Raw genomic sequence first — 25422 nt, forward strand, 5'->3', positions numbered from 1 at the left:
TCCATGTGGTAGAAGATATACGTCTTCTTTCAGAAGATCACTATAGTGCTTATAGAATACAATCATTTACAGAGTGTTCACATACCATTATCAATAATTTAAATATGGTTTGCAAAATTTCCGTGTCCCTTACTCAAATTCTATTGGCTACCTCTTCTAAGAATCTCTGCATCTCATTATAGATTGCACGACCTGCTGTAAACATGAAGCGTTTAACTTTAGCTGGGTGTGGACCCAGAGAAAAGTCATTGAAATCCATTGTTTCACGAATTGTGACCAGATGCTCCTACACAGCGGCATGGCTAGAATGTGCTAGCTGTCATCAGCACATGCAGACTCACACTCTATGTGGTGCCAGTTACAGGTTTATATTTAATATACGTAAGGTCTGGGCGATTACCTAAAGAATCATACGTTTTGTAAAGAAATCAGTTCATTCATATATCAATTAGGCATAACACTATCCCTGCAGGATGTCACATGGTCAAACTGTGAACACCATTCTGAATGATTTAATTTAGCTCAGAATTTGTAATATTTCCCTTTTTTTTTATTTTAGAAACTGAGTAGAATTTATTTCAGTTGGAACTGAAAGTTTCTTGAAATGTGGTCTGCTGGACAGTTTTGTTCAAATCATTTCTTAAGGAGTTATGCATGCTCTGAACAAGGCTTCTGTGCCTTCAAACTGCCAAACATAGGTTTCCAAAATACTTTTCTCCTCAATATTTTCTTTTCAATACTCATAGTTTTTCACTGCAACTTTTGAAAAAATGTATAGGAATATATTTATTATTTTATTTTATTTTTAGAGTTTTCGATAGGGCGAACCAGACCCAGCGTAGAGTAACAGAGCGCTTTACATATCGAGCAAGGTGATACACAATTTAGTGAAAACACATTGTATAACAAAGAAAAGCAAAAAAGTAACAGCATAAAGTAGAAGGGTTCGGGAGGATCGCTGCATTGAGCATTGTTCTGAGGGCAAAAAACAAGTTCGAGATCGTATAGGTCTTAGCTTACTTTCATAACTCGAAAGTAGAGGTAGTTAGGAGGTTGAATAGCTGGGGTTGTGATCGTGCAGATTTAAGGTAGGAATTTGCCCATCAAGAATGATTTTGCCTCCTTTTTGAAGAGAGGTGTAGAGGAGATTTTTCTGATGTATGGCAGCAGCGAGTTCCATATTCTTGGTACTGCTCCGGAGAAAGCTCTGTTGGAGGTTTTGGTCTTGTTGAAACGGGGAGGTTTCAGAAGTAGATTGTCTGCGCTCCTAGAGTGTCTGTTTCCTCCCGATAGGGTAAGTGTTTGGGCTAGGTACTGGGGGGTGTTGTGATGTAGCGCCTTGTGAGTGATACAGGCCACCATTAGGTGGATTCGCGCTTCATAAGGTAGCTAGTTGAGTACCTTTAGGTTTGGAAATATGTGGTCGTATATCCTGGAATCTGTTACGAGTCTTGCTGCAGCATTGAGACAGACTTTTAGAGGGGCGGTTGATATTTTGGGAAGACCTAAGAGGGTGATACATCCATATTCCAGCCTTGAGATAACTAAGGACTGAACTGCAGTTTCGAGGTCCCGGTTCTCGACGAAAGGCTTCATTTTTCTGAGGTAGCTGAGGTGGAAGCAGGCGTTTTTAGCCAACAAGTTGATATGATTTTGCATGTTGAGGTTCTGATATGGTAGAGTCCACCAGAGTCGGTTGCAGTTCAGAGCAGTGATCAATTTGATCCATTCATTTGTCACAGTGGAGTTATTCGCTGGGGAGATCAAAAGCAATTCTGTTTTTGTGAGCTTAGCTTTAGGTAGTTGTTCATTAGCCATTGGACTGTCTTTTCAAGAGCTAGATTCATTGTCTTAATCTCTTTGATAGAGGAGATCTTGATGTACAGTTGGGTGTCGTCCGCGTACATGTGGAAGGAGATGTTCGCCTGCTGCAGTAGATCGGTAAGAGGCTCTACATAAAGGTTGAATAGCATGAGGATAGGCTAGAGCCTTGTGGAACTCCTAGTAGGTTAGGTGAGGCAGCGGAGAGATTTTTGTTGACCATGTACAATTGTGTTCTGTTTTCCAGGAAGGATTTTAACCATTGTAGGACTTTCCCAGATAAACCTATCCTGTATTCTACTCTTCTTAGAAGTTTGTCGTGATTGACCGTATCAAGGGCTGCTGAGAGGTCGAGTAGGACTAGCAGACAAGTTTTGTTGCGGTCAAGAGCTTGAAGGGCATCGTCAACTATGTGCAGGATGGCTGTTACTGTGCTATGGCCAGGTCTGAAACCCGATTGCTGGATGTTCAGTAGGTTGAAGTTCGAGATGTGTTGGTCAAGACTTTAGCTAGCATGGGAATGTTGGTTATTGGTCGGAAGTTGTTGGGGTCAGAGGTGTTAGCTGTAGGTTGTTTTAGGATAGGGGTGACTTGTCCCGACTTCAAGCAATCCGGGATATGACCTTGTGCTAGCGAGGCATTGATGATTTTGGTCCATAGGGGTGCAATGTTATGGTAGAGGTGGGGTAGGCAATTTGTGGGGACAGGGTTATTGAAGAGGTTGTTGAACTTGGTAGTTGCTAGAATATTGGTGATGTCATGAAGATCATATAGTTTGAAAGTGGACCAGTGCGAGTTATTCTTGGGAAGTGGTAGCTCATGTGGTGCAGAGTTATCGTCTTGTATGCTGTTTAGGGAGATTGAGTTACTTGCCGCCGCACTAAGCTCGAGTTGGAGGGAGTTTGTTTTAGTTGTGAAAAATGAGGAAAATTCTTCACTACTCAGCTGATATTTCGATGTTAGGAGTGAAGATTTGGCTAATTTGTTGGATTGTTGTTTCAGAATAGCAAAGTGTCTCTTTTTGATTGAATAATGTTTTTATTGTAGGAGTTTCTAGATTTCCGGAGAAGTTTAAGATGGTGAGGGAAGGATGCTGCCTCCATTTCCGTTCTGTTTTTTCTAAGTTTGTGTCTCTCATCATTTAAGGCTCCACTGAACCCGAGGAGTTATAGTGAGCCGTGAGGTCATTGACGTTTGACATGTTATTGGGGGGAGTGAGAACCTTCTCACAGTGAGAGGCTAGGTCGTTCCAATCGATGTTTTTTGTGTCTCTTATCCATTGTTTTGGTTGTTTCGTGAACGTTTTCTTGTTAGCTGAGGGAATTTGGAAGGTGATAATATGAGGGTCTGACCAGTCACATGGGGTAACCGAGAGCGAATCAATTGTGTTTTGTTTAGAAATGATCCAGTCCACAGTAGCACCCCTTGTGTGGGTCGCCTTTGAGATGGCTTGGATCAGGGAGTGGTCTACTAGGAAGATTTTGAGGATGTTAACCTGCTTGTCCAAGGGTTTTCCCAATGGAGATTGAAATCGCCAAGGAATATGTCATTGGAGTGAGGGGAAGAGTTAGAAGTAATGATTTCCATAAGATGTTCTGTGAACTCTGCGTTCGAACCTGGGCGATGGTAGAGTATGTGTAGTTTGTGGGAGTGGATGCAGGATGATTTAACAGAGATCCCAAGGTATTCACAAGAGTCCAAGGGTTCCGCGTGAAACGTTGTGACGGTGATGTCGGAGCGATGTATGCAGGCTAAGCTTCCGCCTATTTTGTGAGTTCTGTCTAGTCTAATGATGTTGTAGTCTGGGGGGACTAGAAGGTCTAGGCATGGAGAGGACGAGTCATTGAGCCAAGTTTTAGTGAGGATGATTACATCTGTTTTCGTGTTAAGGACGAGGTCGGCAATATCATATTGCAGTAGTAGTGTTTCCTGGTCCGTTATGTTGTTAGCGAGTTTGCATGTGCGCAGGAGTCGGTTGCTTGTGATTAGTAATGAATGTTTTTGTGGCTTTTCGTCTGTCTGTAAATAAAAGAAGCAGGTTGGATCTGACCTGTCAATGCTATTTAAATAAAGGAATTTATTTTCACCATCTGGGTGGCTATTTATAGGTGGAACCCCCCCTCAATGCATCAACTGTGTCTAATTAAATATTTCTCAAGGTGTGCTCGTTATGTGTATGTAGTGGTGTCCATAGTGATGAAAACAAAACACTTCTTTATGATAATCAGCATTTAAATAAGGATATTCATTGTCTAAGTTGGTGTATTCCCGAAGGCCTTCAACATTCTTTTAATGTTTTTATGTCCTATTAATCTGAAAAGGAACCCATTAAGAAACATTTTTAAGTCGTAGGGTATCTGTAGAAACTCTGTAGGTCCCATGATCTGATAAGGAACATATTCCCAAACTGCACAATATAGTACAGGATACTTGTATCAAACTCAGTAGCAAACAGAGTCTTACTGGTGATATTGAGCAACTGTGGAGAGTCAGAATCATTTTCATAAAACTTTATTTCTTTCAAAGGCATCATTTAAATTGAGGTTCGCTTTTCTGTTGGTTCATAGTAAATCACAACAGTTGTGGAAGCCACTGGGGTTGTTGAAATAGCAGTGCTAGGCTGTATAGTGGAAGATGCCACTTGGTGAAAAGCTGAAGATATAGTAAGCTATACAGTCCCGGGATTGGGACTCAATGTTTCTGTGTGGTGGTACTCTCCTTGAAGCAGTTCCTTCAGAGCAGGGAGAGGCTGTAAGGCACTATTCCAAATGCTTTTTGGTGTCAAGGGCTATCTGCTGAATTGAATTGGCTACATAGTGCTTTTTAAGGTGATCAATGGGCACATTATCGTTTTGCTTTCAACCAGCTAATGAAGACAGGATTACAGTTTGTCGGCCTTTACCTTAAGAACTGGAACAGGTCATCTGTACGATGGCCCAAACATTGTTTATCTAGAATCTTTTTTTTTAACTAGCTCATCGAGCTTGGGGAGTCACCAGTCAGCAGCTGTGGGAACCTTATCCTTGCTGGTGGAGGATTCAGAATGCTTCAAATTAGATAGCTTGTCTCAGACATCTTGAATGCTTTGCAAGACATTCAAACGTGGTGCAGGTCAAATACTTTGTTTGCCGCCATCATTCCCAAGCTATCAAGATTGGGCACATACATAGATACTCGAAAGAGAATCTCATATGGAGTGCGACCACTCCTACAGGGACATTATTTTATGCTCTTGGAACTTCATACAGAAGCCTACTAAACAGGTGTGAGGAAGGCAGACATACTCCTAAAGTAGACATAGCATCCCTGTATGCATCTGCAGCAAACGCAAGACCATTGTCTACATAAAAGGTATAATCTGCACCTATTCCTGCTAAGAACTGCTAATCTTTTATGATTTCTCAAGCATCAGCATCCCACAGGAATTTAGAGCATGTTTCGACAGCAACTAATATATGGTTATATTGGTTTACTGGATTCATTGGGACAATATGGTCGAGCTAAATTACCCAAAATGGATGACTGGAGATAGTGAGGGGAGTCTGTGCTGGTCTTGAAACGGTAAAGCATTGTATTTGTTTGCAGATGTTACATTGCACCAAATAGTTTTTAGTTGTTTAGGTAGATAAGGCCAACAGTATTTTTGCTGGAATGGCTACTGTGGTACTCATGCTAGTGCGGGCAGATGCTAATCCCTCATGAGCTTCTTTGATTAAGCCTAATCTAACTTTAGTCTATTTTTAAAGTGTTATATAGCGCTGGCTAGACCCGGAGGTATTAGAGCGCTTTACATAAGGTTCAACAGAAATTATAAAATTACTTCAGTTACACGTTACATCGGTTACTAGAAAAACATTTCAAGTGTGTAGAAGACACAATAAATGGAATTTAGAGGGGTAAAGGGGTGGGGTAAAAGGGGGTAGGAGTTAGAAAGAATGGAGAGACGAAGGAGGGTCTGCCCCAAGTCTGGCTGGGTAGGTGACGACCGAGGGGGAAGTCCACAGTCCATCCCCTCTTTAGATATCAGGTAGCTCCACCGGGCATCAGCTAAACAGCTAGGTCTCAACGGGAAAACAATTAAAGACCAAAAGCAGGAACAGGGAAGAAACGAGACAGATGTCAGAAGTCCGGCTGGGTAGGTGACGGCCACGGCGGTGTGCCAGAGCCAATCTCCCCTATAGCTGTTGGTGCAGCTCTACCGGGAATCGGCCATGTATGCGTTTCGGGTCCCACCACAATAGAGAGAGGCACAGGAGGTGATCCAAAGTCAAGACTCGAGAGGGGTAGGGAGGAGGGAGAGGAGGGAAGTAAGGTCAGGAGAGACATCGGTCCTGGTGTTACTGGGGAGAGCCTTCCGCAACGTTCTTCAGTTGGCCACTGGGACAAAGATGGTGAGAGGAGAGGTGAGGAAGGGACAGACTCCAAGTTCAGAGCTCCTCGTGGTGAGAAGTCTCCCCTTGCTCATTAGTTTGTATATCTCTAGGCTTTCCGGTGTTCAGTGTGTTTTTTTTTGTGGAGTTTTTCAGTGTTTTCCAAACCTTTTGAAATCATCGCTTATCAGTGTTTATTCTGCTGCCTAACCCCCAAAATAGATAAAAACTGTGTTTTTTCAGTGTGTACAAAACAGGGTATGTTTTAGCAGCAATTATTGTAACATGCATATTTAACTTAATAGAGCTGTAATGTAGGGTATGTAGTGACTTCACATTGGCAGTGTGTTCAATGGATTCACTTTAGACTTTTTTTAAGTATAGAAAGTCTGTGTATTGCACTCTCACTCACCTTTAAAATTTCAAATGACATCAGATTAATTTGCAGCCCTGCATAAGGCACCTGAAACATGAGGCTTTAAGCTTGCATACCTCTGCTTTTCTGTAGTCTTTGCCTGACTACATTAAGGTGGTGCTGCTGCAGTGTGGACATTTATAGTTGCCAAGTGTCCACAGGGCAGATGTCTCACTTTTTGTCAGTCCTGGTCTTTTAACAGATATCACATTGTATTCTGGGTCTTAGAACTTTGTAACTTTGGGTTCAAAAACACCAGCATTTACGGTGCAGTTGGGTAAAAAGCCACGATTAGCTAACAGTATCACATATAACAATGGACACCTTGCAGCTATGGTTTTTGTTGACATAAGGCAAGTCTTGTGTCCTATTTTCAGCACTATCCCATCTGCATGGTGACAGCACTCTTTTCACAGGTACCGGTCCTGCATGTTGCATAGAACATTTAAAGCCTGGGGTGTTTAGCAGGTCACCTGCTATCAATAATATTCACTTGTTAGACAAGGGGGGGCTGATTAATTAAAGGGTTTACCCATTTTGTGGGTAAATCTGATAGTGCCCATTGGCAAAGATTCTTACCAACCAGCCATTTCACCAGTCAGTGAAAGAATTAAAGAGTACCAAAAGATCAAATATGATTTTAATATTGCCAAATGCTCTGCTGTGTATAAGATAATTAGATCAGACCTATACAGGCTTCTAAACCTAGTATCTTTAATACAAGCACACAAAAATGGATGAAGCAAAAGGAAGATGAAAAAATATTTTAATGATATCCCTAAAACTCAAGCAGAATAATGTTAGACCAATCTTTCATGTTGCTACAAAGTTACATTGTGTAGGCCATTTCAGAAATAAATAAAAATAACTTACTATCTATCACTTTTTCTTTGAATGGCATTTAAGTTTGTGATTGAGCACATGTTTATCAGAGTTTATATATTTACACAAATTAGAAATGAGTCCCTTTTCTTAAGGGTGTATCAGTTATTATAGGTTTAAACCTAAAACATGACAGCCTATCTCCCACTCCAATTAATTAAACCCCCAAAGTGTTATCTTGAATTAGGATATAAGAATTTTTGCAGGAAAATCAGCTCGGAGGTTTTTCACCCTTTGCTGTTGCTTGCAATGTTGCCAAAATGTCTGTGTTGATCTTGGTTTGAGATCTGGTTATTACTGCTACTTTAATGAACCACTGCTCGTATGGCTGCGTCTGCTGCACAGTTCCCATTATCCTGAAAACCCTAGCGCTCATTGGCCATGGTATGCTGAAGTTGGACCAAAGGCAGCTTGTCATTTAAGACAGCCAATGCTATACAAGAATGTTGTCGTAGGGGTCTGATAAATGCAATCAGAATATTTCTTTATTTTTGCGTGGTATATCCCTTCCGTTTGGATTTTTACATTGCAAACCCTACCTGGAGGGTTTACATGTTCATCTGGAGTTTCAAAATGTGTATATTCTTCGGTGTATTTCATCACCAGAGGCTCTCAGAGAGTCAAGCATATATAGTATCTTCTGCTGTGCTGTCCAGAAGAGCTGTCACCTAAGTCCCTTTCCGCCAAAGTATATGTACTTTGCAGGACATTCTTTTTTAGCAAATCTGGCTCCTTTTTTCTTCTTTTTTAAAAGAAATTCTTGGAGTCTGAACTCCTCTTCCTTTTTTTACATTAACTTCAGCCTCACATGCTGCTTTACCTCACTGCTTAGCTTACTTGTCTTCTCTGCGGTACTTGGTCCATCCAGTCCTCTCTGCCCTTTAACTTGCGAAGTCCTGAGAAGAACGACTATCAGCATATTGATACCGATCTGGCTTTTTAATTTTGTAATGGCCCCTCAAACTGTCAACAATCCAGTCCTTTTCATTTACTTTTATTGTGTTTCTTTTTAGCCCCTCATATAGGGCCCCATTCACAGAACTAACTTAAGACAAAAACCTAAACTTACTACCATTTTGGTATTCACAGAAGGCACTTACTCCTCAATGATTAGGTGCCTTCTGTGAATACCAAAATGAGTAAGCGCCTTCTGTGAATACCAAAACGAGTAAGTGCCTTCTGTGAATACCAAAGTGGTAGTAAGTTTAGGATTGTGTCTTAAGTTAGTTCTGTGAATCGGGCCCATAGTTCTTTTTCCCCAGAACCCCCAGTTTGTTATCCCGAGCTGCCACAGTCCACAGACATATATGTTTCAGGAATTAGTTTAGTTAATTCTCGTTCAAGCTATTGAACAGGAACCTTTGCAGATTTCTGGCATTTGGCCAGAGCCGCCGCTTCTCCTCAAATGTTGCTCAGAATGATTGTAGAAACTGTTTCAAATTTCCCACTAATTTCATTGGCAGTGCAGCTGAATGAATGAATGAATAGGCATTTGTGAAGCGCATGGCTACCGGAAGGTAAACATCCTTTACAACGAAACTTTTACCACGCAGTGCTGTTACAACGCAAGTATTACAACGAAAACCTTTACAACGCATTACACTGGGGGGCGCTCTAGGATAGGGAATAGTTTTAATTTACTATCCAACACATTCCCTAGTGTCCACGGGGACTGGAGTTGGAATAGTAAATTAAACTATTTACTATCCAGCACTCCAAAGCGCTATGCATTGTAAAGGTTTGCGTTGTAATACTTGCATTGTAACAGCATGCGTGGTAAAAACATGCGTTGTAACGTCATACATCCCTACCGGAAGGCCTTCCAGCGCTTAGGAACAGAACCTACACAAATAAACAGCAGGGAACAGGAAAGTTTTAAGCTGTCTTCGGAAGGACAGATAGTCAACTTGAAGGAGAATGTAATTTGGAAGAAGCTCTGTGCTCATTTTGTAATTGTCTAAGTATAAAAGGTAATACCACCATTGAGGGTGTGCCATGTGTTGTGATGTAGATAAAGGCAAACATACTTCCCTAGATGTTGCGCTCTTCTGCAGGTAGCAACATCCCAAGGGGAAGACACACAGTCAGAATACTATGCTTGTGTTGGGATGTTATATGACAGTAGACCACTTCCAACTGGTTGGTCCTGCAAGCAACCCAGAAGGCAATGTAATCGCATTTTACAGACACCTTGTCAATTTTAGCGTTCATAGTCTTGGGACTGATTGCATGAGATATCCTCTTCAATTTGTAGTTTTATAGTATAAATCCAGTCTGGAGGGTTTACATGCCCATCTGGAGTTTCGACCTGTGTATATTCTTCAGTTTGTTTCATCACCAGAAGCTCTAGGAGAGTCAGGCATACTATTCTTTTGCTGCGCTGTCTAGAAGCTCTGTCACTCAAGTCCCTTTCCGCTAAAGTATTTGTACTTTTTTTAGCAAATCCGGCTCCTTTTTAGGTCGAGCCTAGACAGCGCATGCACTGTCGCAACATCTATAGTATATACAATATCGAGGGACATTTCTCCTGCTGCTTGTCAATGGTTAACTCTGGCATTGCTGTTCTTATCTCGCTTATTGTTGGGTGGCGATCCGATAGCGTCACTTCCTCTTTTGGAGGAAGCAGTACCGACCAACTACAGCTTTGTTACGCTGCTGTGCTGTTATCTTTCCATTTAGGGACTACTTCCTTGTATTTAGGGCACCCCTCGCACTCCACAGCACACACACGGTGCTGCCTCTCCTCCGCTCAGGCAGTGCTCCTGCAGCTGCACAACACCCCTTTTATTTTAGTCAGTTTACTTTATTGACTTTATCTTACTGCACGCACAACATGTTTGAATCTAAGCAAAGTGCATTGTGCCTGCAGTAAGAAGCCAGGACAATGGCGGACGGCAGTGCCACAGGTCTCGTTAATTACGGGAAACATCCTCAACAACGACTCTGGAACAACAAGTTCCTGAGTCACAAAGCCGAACAACGACCTGCACGAACAACGACTTAGCCTGAACCACCCACGTAGTTCAGGCTAAGACGTTCTAGTGTTCGTGCAAGTCGTTGTTCTGAGGAGCTTCAAAACAGGAACAGGTAAGAGGGGTTCATTTCTAGGGGTTTGGGGGATGTATTTTTATAACGAAAAAAAAATAATATAATTTAGAGTGAGGGGCTATGGACTGATGAGGGGCGCCGACCTAAATACAAGGTGAAGGTAAATAAAAATCTAACTGCTGCTGTAAAACATAATTTAAGTGATTGTTTTAATAAATTCAGTATTATGTTCGTTTTCAAATAAATTAAGAAGAAGAAGTTTCGTCGCAGTAGATCTCTCACACAAGGTTCAGCTGCGTGAGCAGAAATGTTGGAATGGTGCTGCTGTTCTCTCCCATGACTTCAAGCAGATTTACGGTCCATACTTTTAAATTTTCTTTCAAAGGATTTTTAGCAAGAAACATATTTAAGGAAAGGTTCGCTTCCAACATCCTTATCTACTTAAAGATGATTAACGCATTAAATGAACTCTGAACTGAAGGCAAACTTTCACAGGGAGTATTACCGATCGCAGGACACAGATTATTTTTCATTTCAGAAGTGCTTGGTGTGGTTCGTAAAAGCGCTTGTTCACCAGTGTTTCACTCCGTAGCAAACAAAGTAGCTCTACAAAAACATTTACTTACCAAAAATAAAAGTTTAGGGTAGGGACACGAGAGAGTGGAAGCTCGGAACTGCGTTTTTAATTTTTTAAATAAACATTCAGCTTTAATGTGCTTCAATATTTGTGACATCTGGAAGAAGTGGATAGCTACTCGGCGCTTGGAGCGTGCTCTTCTTATTTAATCAGCACGAGAGGCTGTGGAGTTTGCCTAAAAAAAGATTTGGGTGAATAAAGACATTTTTAGCTTACATCTGGCAAGGCTGCAGCAGCTTGACAACGCGCGCCTCTAGGAACTCTATCGAGAGTTCTGTAAGTATGATTGATGTATTCTTTTGAGTACGATGAGTGTAGTGGTTAAACCTGGAGTTCGTGGTTCAGTAAGTAGTGGATAAATAGATAGTGGTTTGGCATAGGTCGTTGTTCAGCCTTCGTGGTTCAGACACTCGTGATTTAGTAGGTAGTTGTTTAGTCATATAACCGTTAATTACTGCTTTCCGCCATCGCCAGCCCATCTGCTTTTAAATTATTCATTTCCGATTTCCGCTTAGGAACACACAGCAATATGCATGGGGCGCCGTGCTTTGTGTTTCTGCACGGCGCATGATCTTACTTACACCCCTTCTGCTTGTTTTGTAATCGAAAGCACTGACTTTCAGTGCTTGTTTTTAAAAAAAAATGTATTAAAATCTATTGTCAAGACTATGCATTTGTCCGTGCTTGTTCAGCTTTGGCGCCCGTCTGTGCCACACTTCTCCCCATTACTTTTTTAGGTCGAGGGACCGTTGCACTGCTAAACGGAGGCCAGCCATTGGAGGAGAAGGGAGTCACTCCAATAAAGCCCCGTCTCTTTCGGATTCGTGTTTTTTTGCGTTCTTTGGACTGTGACGTCATCCGTCACTCAAAACGCCAAAAACACGCCCCCGAATCCGAAATTTTTTGGAAGTTTGCGGCCGCCATTTTTTTTGTGCCGTTTTTCTTGTTCTTAATTGTGTCCCTTGTTTACCCAACTCAAACCCGACCGCCCCGAGCGAGGAGCAGGTCTCCACCTTTCCCAGGGAAGCTGCAGGCGTCTCCCTGCCCCCATTCCACGAACCAGGGTGCACCGCAACCCTCTCACGGCAGATAGGGGACCGGTTCATCAGGTGGTTAATGTGGATTTACAGAAACACCTGATCCAATAGGCACCATTAGGGACTCGGGTTAAGTGGCCCCGCATTCCGCAGCTGTGGAAGTCTCTGCGCGTGCGCTTGTCCTCCCTGGACACCCGGGCATGGCGCGCCGCACGCTTCATTCCAGCCTCCACCTGCCTATCAAGGCGCGCGGCGGGCCAATAGGCCAAAGTGCCACTGTTTTGTCTTTCCACTGTTTAGACTATGGGTTATATAGGCACAGTGCCCGCTGGCGAATCCAAGTAAATGCGCCTTTGGTATGCACGTTTGCCCAAGTGAAGCTGCTCTTGTTGCACAAGAATAGACCTCTTCTGGTGACAGCCACCGATGCCACTTGTTTGCAGCGCACCGGCTGCGTCCGTTCCTGCTCCATTCAGACACACGAGGTTGTACCTGGAATGGAAGTGGCTCTGTAATGGACCTTGGCACGGGGAGAGCTGAGGCCCACTCACGACTCCACCTCCCCCCTACCCCCCCCTCCACCACACACACACTTAGCCAGGCTTTGCCATCCTGGGAATTTCGGTTTTCCTGCCTTTGCCTCGCTTCTTAAAAAGCGTTGACAACTCTATTAGGTCGCATCATTGTGACCTATGGCTTTGCCAATGTTTCTATTAGCCACACCGCACAGCATTCGCAATGTTGTGTGGTTAAAGTTTAAAAAATACCTTTGATAATATAAGAGACACGATAATAAATGGTCGGGAAGAGTTCATTGTTAAACCGAGTATGAGTGTGTGTGTGTGAGAGAGAATGGGAGAGAGGAAGTGAATGTGAGAAGGAGAAGTAGAGAATCAAAGACAAAATGAGCGAGAGAAAGGAGGTGAGATGAAAAAGAGAGAGGTGATATCGGGACATCAAGGAGGCACGTAAACTAGAAAAAAAACAAGAGAAAACTGGAAAAAAGTGACAGAAAGAAAGAGAAAAGAAGACACATGGGGGGCAAAGAGACTGAAAAGTGTGCGAGAGAAAGAAAGCGAGGGAGTGATCTAGACTGGGAAAATGAATGGGGTGAAAGGCAAAGAGAAAGGGGGAGTGATGGGGAAAAGATAGAGAGAGAAGAAACAAAGGGGGATCAAAATCTACAAAGGGAATCCTTTTATGATGTATAGCACTGTAATCAACAATGTTTCATCTTTTTAAAACAGTGGGAACTTTGATCTGTCTTTATAGCTATACATTGGTCATAGAGAAACCGGAAATACACCGGCGTGCCCCTAAAGGTGGGTCCCAATATACTTTGTGCTGACTACAGTTTATTTTCGGCTTGGTTTAATTGAGCAAGAAGGAAGGCAACAGGCAACATCTGCAAGTTCTTTCTTTCCACCTGTGACACTTGCAGTGCCTACTTTTCATGGCCCCTTCGTTAAGTTGTTTGCACTTTAACCTCTGCCTTGACAGCAGAAGTTTCCTGCGGCAAAAAGCCACTACGTGCCTGTCTGCACCGCAGAGCCGCAGAGGAGCACTTTTACCAACCATCAAGGGGAGGGTTCTTCGCTTCAAGCACGAACAGACAAAAACTTACCTCAAACGAGGCTGGTGACAAAGAAATATTGACACGTGTTTCACTTTGGGGCAGGGTGGCATCACCAGAGAAAACAACTTGGAAGGGGGTAAAGTGCCCTAGCTTAAATGTACATTTAGTTCAGTATCTTATTGATACAGCTCACTGACAAACAGGCGCTAACACTTCCAGGCACTACAGGCATATGCTCTTCATACGAATCATAACTCAGATGGGTTAAAATCAAGGCGGTGAAAAGACGTGGGGGATAGGGAGGGGAGGGGGGGCGTTCGTCTAAAATATGCCCTTCTGAAAATCACCAGTGCGATTTTAGGAACACCAGGAAGTCAAACACGAATATTAAACTGTACACAAAGTTCCAGGCAGTGACGTCCACACCTGGTTCTTTCAAATCTTAACAGTAGCTTATCTTTCATCTGCTGATATGTGTCTAGCCACCGGAGAACGCCAGTGCGATTTTAGGAACACCAGGAAGTCAAACACGAATATTAAACTGTACACAAAGTTCCAGGCAGTGACGTCCACACCTGGTTCTTTCAAATCTTAACAGTAGCTTATCTTTCATCTGCTGATATGTGTCTAGCCACCGGAGAACGCCACGTCTAATAAAAAATTATTCGTGCTGCATTTGTTTTATTTCAGCTGTGCGCTGAGAACAGTGCGCTTTTAGTACGGCTGCTGGTACGCCTCGTACCTTCCATTTACATTGATCGCGCCGTACGCCGCCACACGCGAGAAGCGTGAGGTATAGTGGGGCTCTTCCCTGAAAGCCGTACGAAGAGTACAAAAGCGCTAGTAAGCACCGTACTTTCCAGGAGCTTTACCAAAAGCACTGAACTTGCCTAAAAGAACTTAATTTGGCAAATAAGAACTGTGGCATTTTTTAAAACATTACTGGAACTTACCCTGAAGCCTGGTGACTGTATTTTGAAGCATGCTTGGCGAGCATCTGAGGGGAGGGGTCGGGGAGGTCGTAGCCGAGTGCATGGATTTAGGGCGCACTTGTCCTCTGCGCACTGCCCCCTGCCCCAATTAAGAATAGGGTAGCGTTGTTAATTTTGAGAGGACTCCCTGTACTGGTGCGCACTCTTTGTCACTCCACAAAGCTGAGGGACGTCTCCCTGCCTGCCAAGGGTGAACTTGCCGCTGTGCTCCCCGAGGAAAGCTACTGCTGAGCACCATAGGGCCGAGAAGTTAGTTCTTCATAGAGACACTGTCCTGCACTTTTCACGTTTAGACGCTGTTGCGAAAGCAGGGCAGCCTCTCACTTTCACAAGCTTCAAAGCGCTTCAAAAGTGGCCCGGTAGTGGGTTTTTTCTCATCTAAAGGTGTTTGTTGATATTTTGCTGTAGAATCCTGCTGTTTGCGTGCCCTTTTGCAGAATACGTGCGTCGGGGTCTTTGCCTGTTGGACAAACCAATTCTGTGCACAATTAAGACTGTGTAAAGTCTGGTCCCTGTTTGCTTCGTGTGAGCTGCTTTGCACAGATGTGTTTTGGTGCTTATGTTGCTTGCGAAAAGGACTATTCGTTGCTGGTTGTGTTCACTCTGAGATAACCCAGACACACTCCCCCCCTGCTTCGCGGCACAAACACAAGTGCATAGCCCTTCTCTGTGCGCACACCCCACGCTGACACTCGGATGCATGTTCCTCGGCTGTTACAATTTTGGCAGGTGTGTTATTTGCTGAGGTGGGAGCTGGCCTCGACAAAGGCACCCAAATTGTTGTCAGAAACAGAGTAAAAGGACAACTGCTTAAATAACAGATCGTTCTGTTAAATGTCGCAAGAAACATTAGCCCCCTGGTTCTCCTGCCCCTTCGCTGTGCTTGTTCTCCTGCCCTCTCGCTGTGCTTGCTCTCCTGCCCCCTGGCTGTGCTTGCCCCCTCGCTGTGCTTGCTCTCCTGTGTGTGTGTGTGGCTCTGTGTGTATGTGGCTCTGGGTGTGTATGTGGCTCTGGGTGTGTATGTGGCTCTGGGTGGGTATGTGGCTCTGGGTGTGTGTGGGGGCTCTGGGTGTGTGTGGGGGCTCTGGGTGTGTGTGGGGGCTCTGGGTGTGTGTGGGGGCTCTGTTTGTGTGCGTGACTCTGTTTGTGTGTGTGTGGCTCTGTTTGTGTGTGTGTGGCTCTGTTTGTGTGTGTGTGGCTCTGTTTGTGTGTGTGTGTGTGTGTCTGTGTGTGTCTGTGGCTGTGTGTGTGTGTGACTGTGTGTGCGGCTGTGTGTGTGTGTGGTGCTGTGTGTGTGGTGCTGTGTGTGTGTGGCACTGTGTGTGTATGGCGCTGTGTGTGTGTGGCTCTGTGTGTGTGTCGCTGTGTGTGTGTGTCGCTGTGTGTGTGTGGCGCTGTGTGTGTGTGGCGCTGTGTGTGTGTGGCGCTGTGTGTGTGTGTGGCGCTGTGTGTGTGTGGCGCTGTGTGTGGCGCTGTGTGTGTATGGTGCTGTGTGTGTGTGGCGCTGTGTGTGTATGGCGCTGTGTGTGTGTGGCGCTGTGTGTGTGGCTCTGTGTGTGTGCGTGTGGCTCTGTGTGGATAACTTTTTTTGTAGGTGGCTCTATGTGTGGGTGGCTTTGTCTGTGTGAGGGTGGCTCTGTGTAGGTGGCTCTATCTGAATGACTCTGTGTGGGTGGCTCTGTGTGGGTGGCTCTGTATGTGTGTGTGTGGGTGGCTTTGTGTGTGTGGCTCTGTGTGGGTGTAAATGCAATAGGTCATTCATTTGCCAGCGATTAAGCTATTGGCATTGTAAATGCCAATGCCATTTATTTCACGATTAAGCTATTAGCAATGTAAATGACAATGCCATTTATTTATGATTTTTAAAAAAATAAATGCCATGAGCAATGCCAATAGCTCTACCTTTAATAATGCCGAGACCATTGCATTGTAAATGCTTGTTTACTATTGTCTGCAAAGCGGAGCAAACGGATCCCAGGCGAGCCGAAACCCCAGTAGGTCGACGTACCCCACGTTGTAGGAGTTGGATTTTCAAATCCATGATGTGCGTTTCCTGCAATGTTTAAAATGCATTTTTGAGGTGTTGCTGTTCTTTTCATGTCCCTCCTCAGTGGGGAACGAGCAGAATCGGAAATAGTATGCACTCTAAGCACACAACTTTCAAGGAGTGCATGCAAGTATTTTCTCATTCATTACGTCACTCTACCACTGGATTCAAGATAGCCTGGCTGATTAGGATTATGAATACGAAACCGGTCCCAGGATGCTTGTTTCCGGTCCAGGGAAGACATGGCTTGGCAGTCCGGGCTGGACTGTTCCCATGAGGCACAGGGTCAGATTGATTTGCATATGGCCATGTCTGAACTGGGGTGGTGGAGTGAGCTAAAGAATGGTGACGGGTTAAACTCAGATCAGTTGACTGGGGGTGAGTGTTTGATTTGCTCAAACGCTCCGTCCATCATCCCCTTTGGTACTTGTTTTGTAATCGAAAGCACAGACTTTCAGTGATTGTTTTTCGTTTATGTATTAAAATCTATTGTCAAGACTATGCTTTTGTCCGTGACTGTTCAGCTTTGGCGCCGTCTGTGCCACCCTCCTCCCCATTACTTTGTTATTATTGTCTGCAAAGCGGAGCAAACGGATCCCAGCCGAGCCGAAACCCCAGTAGGTCGACATACCCCACGTTGTGGGAGTTGGAATTTCAAATCCATGATGTGCGCTTCCTGCAATGCTTAAAATGCAGTTTTGAGCTGTTGCTGTTCTTTTCATGTCCCTCCTCAGTGGGGAACGAGTAGAATCGGAAATAGTATGCACTCTAAGCACACAACTTTCAAGGAGTGCATGCAAGTATTTTCTCATTCATTAATTCTAGAGCCTGTTCAATAAGTAATGAAAACTAGAATATGTCCTAATGGGAGCACACATCTCTAACTTTGCTCTTAATTTCAGTATGTCCTTTCTTGCACCCCACACGTTTACAAGTCCGGCATTGTATGACGTGCATTTCTCCGGTTTCAGATGAGAGGAGAACACGTTTGCTTCTTGAGACCAATCGGGCCATTTGTCTCCAGCAGCTGACTGTTTTATGTGCGTTCACATTTTCTGTCCTCTCTTCATGTTCGCGCTATCAACATGGCGTGAAAAATACTCCCTGGAACTGATTTTGTTTTATGCATTTCCCATACAGTTGCATTAGCATACTTATTTTCAGAGACTCACAAAGCAAGCTGTGACGGTTTCCATTTTCTGTGACAGTGTCAACGCAGCTACAAACAAAACTCTGAACGCTGACCCCTTCTTCACGAGCACATCTCGTGGGACACTGATGTTATGGCAAAAGACCCTTTTGCACTCATTACAAGTTGTGTTATTTCAGTCGTGCGTTTTCGACAGAAGAATTAATGCAATTCGCAATTATAAGTGTTTTTTGGCTGGAATTATCAGATCCAAAGCCTCTGAACTGATATTTCCGGGCCTTTCTGAGACCATGCAGGGGCTGGTGCTGTGACAGGCAGCAATGCATAGTCATGGCTCTGCCTGAAGCAGTCGGGTGGGAGCAGGCTGTGGTCTCTCTGGACAGACACAGGCAAGCCCTTGATCTTGCCTCTCCGTTCACAACATTTGCAATTGGTCTCGCATTTAAGCGAGTTTGAGCTCTTGGCATTATAAATGACAATTACTTTTTTTATGTTTTGGTTTTAAAAATGTAAATACAAAGCATTGTCATTTACAATGCCAATAGATTAAACTTGTGTAAATGCAAGTCCTATTGCATTGCAAAGGCTTGTTTCTTTTTAAAGTGAATCTTTGAGTCCGAACTTTCTCTTCCTTTGGCATCCTCGTCTTTTCTGCAGTAGTTGGCCCATAGTACTTTTATCGTTACGCCGCCACCCCCGCACCCCACAACTTTCATCCAATGACTACAGACACAGTGTTGTTTGGAAAAGGAGCTGAAGGTTTATTTGTTACACAAATAAAAAGGCGGGTTATCTTACAGGCGATCCCTAGCCGCCCCACAACCCCTAGTTGCTGGGCACCTGAAGTTTAGCCAAAATACACCAGCGGCCATAGCCCGGTGTTGTACCCTGGGAGCACTTGCACTCCCACCGGTGAACCTATCGTCCACCATAACTCACGCCCACTGAACACACCTTCTCCAGCCTGGCGGAGCTTCATGTGGCAAGCCCCCGGTTGCTCAGGTTTACAACCGCCCTAAGGTCTAACGGGGCGCCGTCGTACTCCAAGTTCCCAAGAAGGACCCCTTAGAGCATGTATGACTTATGCACGCGTGAGCTTTATACTGGAGGCTTCAGGTCCTGTTCCTGCGCCTTTCCTGTTGTGGGATCGCCCTGTAACTCCTCCCGCAACAAGAGACAGATGTTAATGACAGTCCCCCCCCCCACTTCACACCCTTACTGCGGGTGAGCGGTAGGGAGGGGAATTCGTTGTAAGGGGGTGATCCTAGTGCTGATGGGTGAGGGGGGGGGAGCTACCTATGGGCCTAGGCAAAAGTAGTGGCCTGGGGAGCTACCTGCCTTGTCGCGACCTGTCTGGTACGGGAGCAGCAGCAAAGAGGGCGCGGGGGAGGAAGGGGAGGCCCTTATACCTGGTGCCCCCGCCGCTTTACCGGCGGCTTGCCCGCATCGCCCCCAGGGTCTTGCTGCCCGGCTCCCTCAAAGGTACTACGGGGGGCTGCCCTCCTACGGGGTCCCCTGCAGGGACCTCGGGCATCCTGCATTCAGTTCTCTCTGCACTTTTACTGTCGATGTCCTAGAAAGGAAGGCTATCAGAATACTGATGCCAATCTGGCTTTTTAATTGTGTCATGGTCACTTAAATTGTAACTATTCCGGATTGCTCCTGAGTTGGCCAGTGGTGGCTCGCCGAGGGAGTGCTGCGGGGCGGTAAGGCGGGGCGGGGGAGGGGAAGGGTGAGCAGTAGTGGAGTCAGACATACAACGGACAGGAGTAACGTAAGTAATTAAATAAATAAAACAATTTATCTTGCGGCCGCTGCATCACCAACTCGGCATTGCAGCTCGCGCAAGGTAAATTTTGTATTTATTTAATGACTTACCTTATTCCTGTCCGTCGTATGTCAGACTCCACTACCCCCCCCTGCCCCTCACCCGCCCCGCCTCACCACCCCGCAGCACTCCCTTGGCGAGCCGCCACTGGAGTTGACTGAAATCATGTCCTTTTCTTTTGCTTTATTCAGTTTCCTTTTTGTCTCTCGTGTAGTTTTTTTCTCCACTAGAACCCTCAGACTTATTTTGCACTTTGAGATGAGGTTTGACAGCTTGTGATCCGCTTCCACAGCCCACAAATGCATATGTTTCAGAAATAATTTTAGTTAATTCCCATTCAAGCTCTTGAACAGGATCAGTTGAAAATTTCTGGTGTATGACCAGAGCCACCGCTTCCCTGCAAATACTGCTTAGAATAATTGAGGAAACTGTTTCAAAATTCCCTTTAATTTCAATGCATGCAGCTCTGTGCTCACTTTGTACTTGTGTATGTATATCAGGAACTACCGCCAATGAGGGTGTGCTATGCATTGTATTGTGACTAAAGGCAAAATTACTTTCCGAGGTGTTGTGCTCTTCTACAAGTAGGGAAATCCCAAGGAGAAGGCACATAGTCAGAATACTATGCTTGTCTTGGGCTGTAGTATGCAAACCCACAAGGCAATTTCATCGCATTTTACCAAAACCGTGTCAATATTAGCATTTATAGTCCGTGGACTGATTGCCTGTATGGCTACCTGTGCCTCTGGGTCAAGTCCAACTGTAATTGCTCTGCCTGCTATATTTTGCAGCATATACTGTCTGAGACTCCTGTATAAGGATACTGTATGATTTTGTATAGTTGTTTTGTACCTAGCCTTTGGGTACTGTAGATTAGGAAAAGGTGTGTACCTGGTCAATAAGGCCTAGGTTGCCCCGTCATTACTTGAAGGACCCAGTCTGACAGTCTGAGGTGTATGTGGCCAAGGACCACAAAACAAATTTTGATTTTCTTGGTGGGTCAAAGGGACCACCAAGTCCTGATATACTTGATATTGTGCAGGAACGGCTGCAGCTTAATATATGTGGAAATGTCCAACACCAGTATCTATAGGATCAAACTTCACCCATGTGTAAAACTATTTCAAAGTCATATGCAGCATGTTCATGTGCCACAGATGTTACTGCACTTGCCGCATCAGGAACACCTCTGATTTTGAGATGATATGTAACTGTTGGCCTATATTTCACTCCATCAAAACAGGAGCTGGTATGTTTAATGCACATATTGAATTAACAAGAGATGCAAAACGCAGAAACCACAGATAGGGAAATCCCCTTTTATAAGCCAAGCTTGACAAACATACAGAAAAAGGGATTTTCATAAATGCATAACACACTCAAAACAGCACTAAGAAAACAAGGGCAAAACTTTAAAATGTTTTTTTCTAAAACCCAAGTTCAGTGCATAAAATCTAAATGATAACTAACACAGAATGAACAAAGAATGACGAAATAAATGCAACAATTCATGGCATGGACAGTTGAAGAGGACAATTGCTAATATGTTTAGCAGGTTCCTAGCATCCTAACACCATATCACTACTTCACTACTTCTAAGCGCTATGATAGAATTTAGCAGAAGCAGAAAATAGCAAGCCTAGAAGAAATCGAGTTTCTTTTCTTTTCTTTTTTTTTCTTTTTATCCTCATTTGCCTTGCCCTCTATTCAGAATCGCCGACCACCTTGCATGTCCCATGCCAGAAGACTTCAGATCTTTTCCTTCCCCTGTATCAAGACACGATTATTGTTACTGGCGGAAGGAGAGTTCCGAAAGAAATGAGGGGAGGAGGATAGAGTGCAAGCACACCATAACTCCATCTCCATCTCGGTGTTTTACGACCTGCCGGACCGACGGTGTTTCGAAGGGCGCCCTTGTACTTGGTCCATGGAGTATTCTAGGCATAATCATTGGACCCGGGGAAAAAAAAGAAAGAAAAAAGAAAAAAAAACCGGGATCAACCTCTCCATTGAACCAACAAGTCCCAAAAGGCCAGATTTCTTTTGTTACCAGATCTAGCAAGATCCACTTTAGATGTTTCGTATAACGATGTTAGCCAACCCGAGTGTGACGGGGCTGTATTCTCCACCCAAACTTTGCAGATTTGCCTCCTAGCCAGGAGAATCGCATAAAATAAGAAGGACCTTGCCTGGCCAGTTATGCCTGCCTCGAGTCCAAAAATGATTAATGGCAGAGTAAGTGACAGCGAGGTGTTAAGGATAGAGTCTAAGGACCTTTTTACTTCCTCCCAAAAGCTGGCAATGTGGGGACAGTCCCTGAACATATGCACGTCAGATGCTTCACTGTAGTTACATTTATTACATTTCTTTCCTGGGAGGAATTTAGACAGTCTCAGGGGCGTGAGGTAAGCCCGATGTACCGTGAACTGATGATTACGCCTGAGCCAGGCTGGTTTCACAATTTTATATAAGAGGGTAAAAGATTTTATCCATGTCGCCTCACATGGGAACCCTAACTCTTCCCCCCACAATTCATTTGGGAGAACCAGGTCCCCATCCACCTCGAGTTTCATAGGGAGGGCCGCACAGCATCAGCATACTTTTTATGAGTAAGAAAACGCTGTTTAACTATTCTCTATCATAGCCCTTGCCCGGGAATGGTAAGCAGTGTCGGGCTGAAAGCCACTTCTCTGCACCGCTCTCCGAGTCCCAAAGGAACCCTGACTGGGGCTAGATTGTCTTAGTGAACCAACATGACCTCTAGCTTAAGTTCAATAGAGAAGCCTCTCTAATTAGTGGCCAGATACCTGAGCTTTTATAGCTTATATATGATTGCCAATTTTGTTTCATGTTATAAGTTGGGTAACACTAACATCTCAACAAGACAAAACAAGGATGCCAATAATGTGTCAACTCGATTCGCTTGTAGATATTTAGCATTCACTGTAAGAGTCCGTATTAACATGGTAGTCAGTGATTATAACATAAACAATGAAAAGGTCAGCCTAGATAGGAAGCAGATATGATGCTAACATTTCTGCATGTCTCTAAACTTCACGCTTTGTAATAAAAAGTGATGAAAGAATTTGCAGGCAAGCACATGATAAAAACAGAAAACATATCAATGTGCCCTGTCACAAAGTTCTTGAAAACTGTCCTTAAATAATTCGAGTTCTGAATCAGCCTTCTCTCAAAACAATCTGGAGCCATCAAAAGGCAAATTCATTAAGGTTGCTCGAATATCTCCTGAAAACCCTGTTGATCTCTTCTAGGAGAACCTTGTAAGCATGATACTGGTGCCAATAGCTCTAACAATAAAGTCTGTGGTGTCCAAGCCTGAAAGCAAGACATACTTTGCCATGCCCTATCCATCAAGTATCGTTTGAGCCAGCAAGGTTCCGTGGTATTCCAGAGTGTACGACATGATCTCACAGGCTGTGTCCCATACAGCATGTGTGTGCTTCCTCAGAGGAGACATAGCGCTAAAGGATCTTAAGTCTCACTAGCCAGAGAATGTTCTCTTTCTGATAGCATCAATACGTTTTGACTCTGAATCTAGAGGACTGGCTGAAAAAGCATTAGGAGTAACTTCACTTATATGCGCCTGTACAAACAGGGTTTCAAGTATAAAGTTCTTAGTTAACAAAAATCAGGATCCCTGGGAGCAAATCTAGGTTGACTGGCCACAAGTCGACTGACCGAACAATGGAACATGGCATGAACCAAGTCCCCGTGATAGTGTCTGTGAGAACATCACTGACTGATAATATTGGCTCAGAAAAGGCTGGACGAGGCAAAAGGATTAAAAAAAATGTATTACTTTTAACAGTAAGCGACTGTAACTCCAGCACTTCTTCAACCCTTCACACTATTTATACGAAGGAGGCCCTTTCTGCAATTGGAGGCCTAGGTGGTGAGCCCAGCTCAGTCTCTGAAGAAGCGTACTGGCGTTCAGTAAATCTGCAGGTTGCTTCCCTGTTCTGTGTAATGGGGAACATTTTGTATTCAGTGAACTGCATCAGAGTTGGATCCGAATAAGGCGTCTAGTCTGTGATACTACTGGCCTTGAGGCAGAGGGCGAGGGTTAGAGTTTGGTTGTATATTGGCTGCCTGCCATTTTGTAAAGTCATAGCACAGTATAGGACTGGTGTGAACCATCTTCGGCTTGGGTCTGAAAAGACCCATTGCAGTTGGATCTGGAACTGGTGGATTAGGAATCGGCACGAAAGAGACTGACGATGGGTGAAGTTTGAACCGATATCAGAAGCAGCTTGGAAACATGTTACAAGGTGCCGGACGGTCGTCTTGCTGGCTTAAGCTCAACTGGGGGATCCTGCAGATCTGTGGGGCGTAAACGTGTGCCAGATCAAGCCATGAGCATCTGAAAGGGTTATAGTTTGAACTCTCACATTTGAGGCGCCCCAGGACTGGTTGTGGGACCGATCGTAATCAGAAGTCGCTTCAGCATAATGTTTTTTGATTAACACTAGAGTGTTCACACACCAGATTTCAATTGTGGAATGGGGTTGAATCCTACTTAGGATTTCTTGCACTTATGTCAGGTTTTTAACTTCGACTTACCACAAGACTTTGCACAGGAATTTGCCTTTGCATGGGAAGGGCCTCTTGGACAGGATTGCAAGGAGCCCTGTGACTTGGATCTCAGCTCAGTGAAGAAGATGTATGGTACTCACATCCCTGGATGATTTAGATAGGTTAAGCAGATGGGAAACTGCAAGTGTACTCTACATCTAGACTGATCTCAAAACAGCTAGCCTGATTAAAAAACATAGGAGGACAGTGCCAAATCAAACCATTGCTTACAACCCTGTGTTGGATCTTTCGTTAGGCAATAGGTATGTTTTTACTTTAGAGTTAAAAATATTGGTCCAGATGTACAAAGCACTTCATAATAAGATGTTGATGCTTCTAACTGATGAACAGTGTGCTAACAGACACCCAGTAGCAAAGTTTGGTTGTGACATTTGTTGCACAGAATTAAAAAAACATAGATACAAATACATGGTTGCACCAACATACATTTCTTCAAGTTTACTCCCTCCAAATCCTCAATCATCAGCAGCTGATGGGTCTTAGGAAGAAGAGCTACCTTTTGGAACAATTTGCATTACATCCAAAGAGACATCAGCAATCTAATGCTATTCAGATCTAACTTAAATATATGAGCATCTTTGAAATGTGTTACTTCATTAGTCCTAAATTATTCAGCCATTAGGAGGTAAATATAAGCTTCATATAATACACAATGGCAAGCAAAATAAATATGACATTAAAAGTAACTCCTGTATACACTCTATGCGACTTGCAATATGATGCTACTACTGAGACACATGGCATGCATGATAGGCAGGTCCATAGTCTGGAAGGAAAATACTTGAATTTCCTTTTTTCAAAAATGATTAGCAAAATTAATTAGTAGCAGCAATGCTGGTTTAAGAAAGTATTCTGTTCATTGTTTGTTTTGCCACTAGCAGAATAAATGTGGTAGCTCACATCATTTTGTCCCAGCATTAGTGGCACTTTAGCCACCTCTATGATCTAAAAAAATATGCAATTCTATGGAGGATGAAAAAGAATCCTTTTCAGCAAGTCAAGTAA

The 25422-nt window shown here is 44.0% G+C and overlaps 1 protein-coding gene across 1 annotated transcript in view; it reads right to left on the reverse strand.

Annotated features, from left to right (window-relative positions):
• Window positions 1-25422, reverse strand: part of HOOK1 (hook microtubule tethering protein 1) — a 1127940-nt gene that overhangs the window by 471837 nt on the left and 630681 nt on the right. The gene's annotated exons all lie outside the window — the stretch shown is intronic.

This window comes from Lissotriton helveticus, chromosome 1_2 (assembly GCF_964261635.1).
Source record: "Lissotriton helveticus chromosome 1_2, aLisHel1.1, whole genome shotgun sequence".
NCBI lineage: Eukaryota > Metazoa > Chordata > Amphibia > Caudata > Salamandridae > Lissotriton > Lissotriton helveticus.